The sequence below is a fragment of the Euprymna scolopes genome, chromosome 2 (assembly GCF_053919585.1).
Source record: "Euprymna scolopes isolate OS-2025 chromosome 2, ASM5391958v1, whole genome shotgun sequence".
NCBI classification, from domain to species: Eukaryota; Metazoa; Mollusca; class Cephalopoda; order Sepiida; family Sepiolidae; genus Euprymna; species Euprymna scolopes.
The window spans coordinates 161783356-161789355 of NC_136483.1; the positions used below are offsets into that span (position 1 = coordinate 161783356).

Consider the following 6000-nt stretch of genomic DNA (forward strand, 5'->3'; position numbering starts at 1 on the left):
GGCGATAAAATAAAAACAACGCTACAACAAAATAACTGTACAATGAAAGTGTAAAATGTAGAAACATAAAAAATTAAATAAATAAAAAGCAAAAACCTACCGTTCATTTATGTTTTTTTTTAAATTATTGCTTGGAATTGTTTTCTGTTTTCAAAATAAATACATATAAAACAAGTTTTTTTTTGTTAACTTTTTTTTGTCTGAACTGTTTTTTTTTTTTTGTTTTTTTTTCAATTTTTAACGTAAAAAAGGGGGGGGGGCAGGAACAAGTATTATTTGTACATTTTTTTTTTCGCCAGAAACAAGGATTTGTAGAAAAGTAACTTATCTTGCCTTTGGGGTTTGTATTACTGTACACATAGATTCGAAAAAGTTGTCAAAAAACAAATATATAACAAATAAATGTTATCAAAGGCAAGATAAGTTACTTTTCTACCAAACTGGATATCATTTTCGTGTTTTTATTCAATGTAACATGTTTATTCAGCTCGAAAACCATACAGTGTTTACCGATGTATTGGAAAATTCAAGATGGTGACCGATTCTCTCTTTAACACGGTAAGTTTGGGAAAAGGTGTAATAAATAATAAACTAGACAAAATACTGTTAGAAATTCGCTCAATATATGTTACCGTGACATAACTTGACATATATTCGGTGGTTTTTAATAGTATTTTGTCTAGTTTATTATTTATAACACCTTTTCCTGAACTTACCGTGTTAAAGAGAGAATCGGCCGCCATCTTGAATTTTCCAATACATCGGTAAACACTGTATGTTTTTCGAGCTGAATAAACATGTTAAATTGAATAAAAACACGAAAATTATATCCAGTATGGTAGAAAAGTAACTTATCTTGCCTTATATTGTTATATATTTGTTTTTTGACAATTTCTTTCGAATCTATGTGTACAGTACAGTGTAATACAAACCCAAATAAACACCTTTTCTCTTCTGCCAAAAATTTCCGTTGCTGGCAAAAGTTTAGTGCAGCCTCTGGGGTCTGGAGCTGGTCCGCAAGGTTTGTAATATTCATTATTATTTCGTCAGTCATCTTTTTAAAACTCTCTTCAAATAAGCGTTTCTTGAGTTGTGACACTCTTCCAGTCTTCCAATTGATAGCGAAATTCTCGTCTGCTTAATCGGCAACGCTCGGTTATATCCGGCTGTTGACGTTATGCGTCGGACAAAGCCGAGCAAATGCTGAGTTACGTCTGATTCGTTAAATGCACATGCACAAGTACCTAAATTTTTTTTAAAACCTTACTTTGTTTTCTGATAACTACATTTCTCGGTTTGTTTGGGTTTTAAAATACCAAACTGGGAGCGAACCACTTCAATATACCCAAAACATTTTGTAATAATTCTTTTGTTGTTATGGTATTACGATAAATATGATTAACAGCCGAGAATCAGTAAATGAAACTTAGTAATAAGGAATATTAATCGAAAAATAACAAAATCATTGCGCGTAAATAAATAAATAAATAAGTAAAAAAAAAAAAAATGATGAGATGTCACCTTTTGTTCTTATGAAAGAAGATCAATATTCGCGACGACGCGGCCGTCCATTACGAAAAAAACAAGCAAACATGGTTTTATATTAAAACCTGCGCATAAACAATAATACTACAATATTTATTCTATTTAGAATTTACACAACAACGAAAAAACACAATAACAAAAGGAAACCCATTTTTTTTTTTTTTTTTTTTTTTTTTAGTAAAGTGGCGCTTTCGCTTTCCATAAATAGGTTTAAACGTTTATCTGGTTAATTCTTTATTTCGGTCACGTAAATTAGGTAGAGTGAAATGGGTTTGTTTTTGGTATTTCTTTCAAACAACTTATTTTTACTTGAACCTTGTTTTACTTTCTTTTTGTGAGAGTCAGTCACCGTGTTGAAATAATAACGTTATTTAAAAAAAAATCAATTCTAACATAGGGAGAAGAGGAGGGCGTACTTTGTATTCTTTACTTTCACCTAACAATTTAATAAACAAAAAATACTGTAAAAATTTAATTTAATTTGAAACCCTATCTAAAAAATGGCACGGTCCTTATTCTACACAAAGTACACTTATTTTTTATTTATTTATTTTGTTTGGAATCGTTGTGCAACGTCGAAATAAAAATTAGGGAAAAAAAAAGTCGACATATTCATAGATACGTCGAAAACGATCGGGGAAAAACGGTTCTTTTTTTTTTCTGGAAATTGCTCGAGACAAGTTATAAAGCCACTTGATGTAAGGGATGCTAACAAGAACGAAAGTTGATTATTGCAAAGATAGGAGATGCCTATTACATACACAATAGTGTCTTGAAAACCCCAAGGCTGTAGATAGAAGGAAAACAGTGAGCAGGAAGAGTTCCACAACCGTCCGTGCAGTCGTTCGTGCACTCCGTGCAGTCCTTGAAAAGGAGCTACTGGAATAGATAAACAACGAATTTATTGATGGAGACCTCTGGAACAAAGGAAGCAGGGAATAGATCATAAAATTTTGAGGAACACATGCCATAATAATATTTGTAGAAAAGACTGAGACTAGCAACATCACGTCTTTGAAAGAGAGGTTGCAGTAAAGAAGAAAGTGTGGTACCTACCAATCAAATTATAGATACGTTTCTGCAATTTATCGAGAACTTTTAAATGGGACACTAATATGGCAGTGTTGACGCTTCATATCGGCCATGTTAGTTTTTAAGCAATATTTAAATCGTGTAGTTAGTTCTTTAGTTAAGATGTTTAAAACAAAATAAACATTAACTCTAAATGACTCCTCATGTAATAATATCTAATATGAAAAACATTTTTAATGCCTACAATTTTTTTTTTTTCTTGCAATCAACTCGATTTAGTGACATTGCCGATGGACTGAATGCATTATATTTAATTTAATTATGTCTATTTTCTTCTTCGTTATAATAGCGAAATCCAACAATCGAAAAATTCATAACTCGTCCTTTAACTAAAAATTTATAAACTTCGGTTATCGTCGCGTTCTTCCTTAGCTAACCCTTTTCTCGGCTTACTTATAAAGATGGCGACTATAATTCTCTAACAGTCTTTTATTGCGGCGTTTCAGTTATATGATGAAACGGAACTTGTTTAGGTTAAGACATTAAAAAATGAAAATGTTGAAACAAATATATTGTACGTATCCGTTATGGAATTACACATTCTCAAAAAAAAAATGTTCACATAATTTTATCAAGTAGTTTAGTTTTTTTTTTTGTTTTTGTTTTTACAGAGGAAAATCAAATTTTAATGATATCGATTGTATCCCGGTCATCTTGCCTATTTCGCAAACGAGGAGGGGGGCGCAAGGGAAATAACTCCAATAATCACTGCTTACAGCTTGTCAAAATTTGACGAGATTTTGAAAATATTGGCAGAAAAAAATACCTTTTTTTTTTTTTTTTTTTTTTTTATTTTGTCCTTTGTTAATCACTTTTTTGTTTAAAGACATTCCCCTCCTCGTCCGCGAAAAAAGCAAGATGGCCGGGATACGATCGATCTCATTAAAATTTGATTTTTTTTTCTGTAATAGAAAATACTTGATCAAATTAAGTGAATTTTTTGCATGAGAACTTAATTCCATAACGGATACGTACAATATATATTTTTTAAATATTTTCAATTTTTTTTTTTTTTTTTTTTTTTTTTTTTTTTTTTTGTCTCGATTAAACCAAATAAATACCGAAGAAACTAATGTTCTATTATTGGGGGAGGGGGGATGCATAACACGAACCGTGCTATTATTTATTTTGATAGGATTTTCAAGTTAAATTTAACTTTTTGCCGTATCTTTGTATTAAATCGTTAGGTGAAAGTACCGAATAGTTAAAAAGCGCCCTTACCTCTCAATGCTAAGAATGGGTTTTCTAATAACGCTATTAACGGTACTTATGCAGAATAAGCACATTTTGTGTTTGTTTTTTATTACTAAAACATCACTCAAGTAAAAATAAATTTGAGACCAATGTCAAAAAACATGACTAAAATAGGAATTTAGCGTTTATGATTAATCTAGAAGCAATTTCAGTAATCGGCAGTTGATGTAACTCGTGTTACAGTATTTTTATAGGATTACTCCCGTCTCTGCGTTTTTCCTCCGTATTTCGAGATAATAAACAAAATATGGTTAATGGTTGGTTCTGTTGTCAGAACAATCGAAATCATAAAACACAAAAATACCAGATTAGAAACTAGGGTGCTCGCTCACCTCACCGCGCTATTTTTAAATAGTTTTTTTTTTCAGGTTAAATTCAAGTTTTACGATATCTTTTTTTTTTTTTTTTTTTTTTTTTTTAATTAAATTGGTAGGTGAAGGCACAAAATAGTTACAAAACACCCTCCCCTTGTCGTGTTAAGAATGGTTTTCGAAATAACGTTATTTCAGCGCAGTCAGTACCGAAACTAGAGTGATTCTATATAAAATTACTCTCGTTACGGGATTTGGTACTTCGGCAATACACGGAGCGACGAGCGTGCTATTTTTATAGATAGGATTTTAAAGTTCAATTCAATTTTCACGATATATATATATATATATATATATATATATATATGTGTGTGTGTGTTAAATTGTTAAGTGAAAGTACAAAATAGAAACGGTGCTAATGCAGAGAGTGATCCGCGCTATTTTTTAAATCGTATTTCCACGTTTAATTAAAGTTTTATGGGTTTTTTTTTATTCAATTGTAAGGTTAAAGTACAGAATAAGTACAAAACACCCTCCTCTCCCCATGTTAAGAATGACTTTTTTAAATAACGTTATTATTTCAGCAGTCAGCACAGATCACTCTCTGCATGAGTACCATAGAAACAAAACGCCCTCCCTTCCCCATGTTAAGAATCTAAATAATTCAGCGCGGTCCGTATTTTGTATAAGGACCCTAGACTTTACCGAGCCGATTTGAATATAAACCGATATTTCAATAAAAAAAAAAATGTATACAATTTTCTAAATAGTGTGTGCTTTTGGTTTCGGAGCAGCCGCCTTATGTTTAAAATTTATTTCTAACCAGACATTTATTTTGTAGTTTCAAAAGGTATTTCTGGACCATTTTATATTCATTAAAAAGGGGGTGGGGAAATAGTCGTCACCGCGATTTCTTCGCGACTGTGAGATATTATTTCAAAGTGATTTTAACTGTTATTTCAAAAATAGTTTCTGGGTAGAATTAAAAATTTATAGATCAGTCGAGTATTATGGTTTATTCGTGCTCCCCCCCCAAAAAAAAATGTTTGTTTTTTTTCAACCATGCCGTCACTATTCGACAAATAAACGACAAAAAAAGGTGTTTATGCACTTATGTTACCGCACTATTTTTTTTAATAGTATTTTCAAGTTAAATTCAAATTTTACGATACTTTTTATTATTATTGTTAGGTGAAAGCACAGAATAATTACAAAACACCCTCCCCTCTCGATGTTAAGAATGGCTTTCTAAATAATAACGTCATTATTTCAGCACAGTAACATAAGTGCATAAGTACCAAAAAACAAAACAACTAAATTTCTTTCTGACCTGATCTCTTTCTCGTGAGCGATTCCAGTTGTTATTTTGTGTTGGACACAACGTCAACATTCTGGAAAATTTGGTCTCGGGGAATTAATCCAAGAACAATTCCCATGATAACGATTTTTAAAAAAATACTTCTCATTTACATTAAAAAAAATATTTTTCTGCATTTAAAAATTGTTTACAAAATATATATATATAAATATAAATCCGTTTTCTGAGAAGAATCCAAAAAAACAAGACTCCTCAGTTTGATCAGACGTAGGTGAACATCTGTTGTATCCAAAAGTGGGAATGGCGATGTATACATTGTAAGCCGAAAGGGTTGAAGAAACGCTATGCAAAAGTAAAAATAAAAGCAATTCGCAACTTTTAAATGATAAAATCAATATTTTTTCTGTCGAGAAAAATATCTGTAAAAAGAATAAATGTTTTGATTTGATATTCTTTAGCATAAGTACATAAATTATATAT

The 6000-nt window shown here is 31.0% G+C and overlaps 1 protein-coding gene across 26 annotated transcripts in view; it reads right to left on the bottom strand.

The window, feature by feature from the left end:
• The window catches only part of LOC145297875 (inositol hexakisphosphate and diphosphoinositol-pentakisphosphate kinase 2-like), a 375735-nt gene extending 369938 nt beyond the window's left edge, over positions 1-5797 (bottom strand). For all 26 annotated transcript variants that reach the window (XM_080144282.1, XM_080144206.1, XM_080144210.1 and 23 more), the window contains exon 1: positions 5533-5797. The gene's annotated coding sequence lies outside the window, so the exon portion shown is untranslated. The remainder of the gene's footprint in view (positions 1-5532) is intronic.
• Positions 5798-6000: the final 203 nt, after the last annotated feature.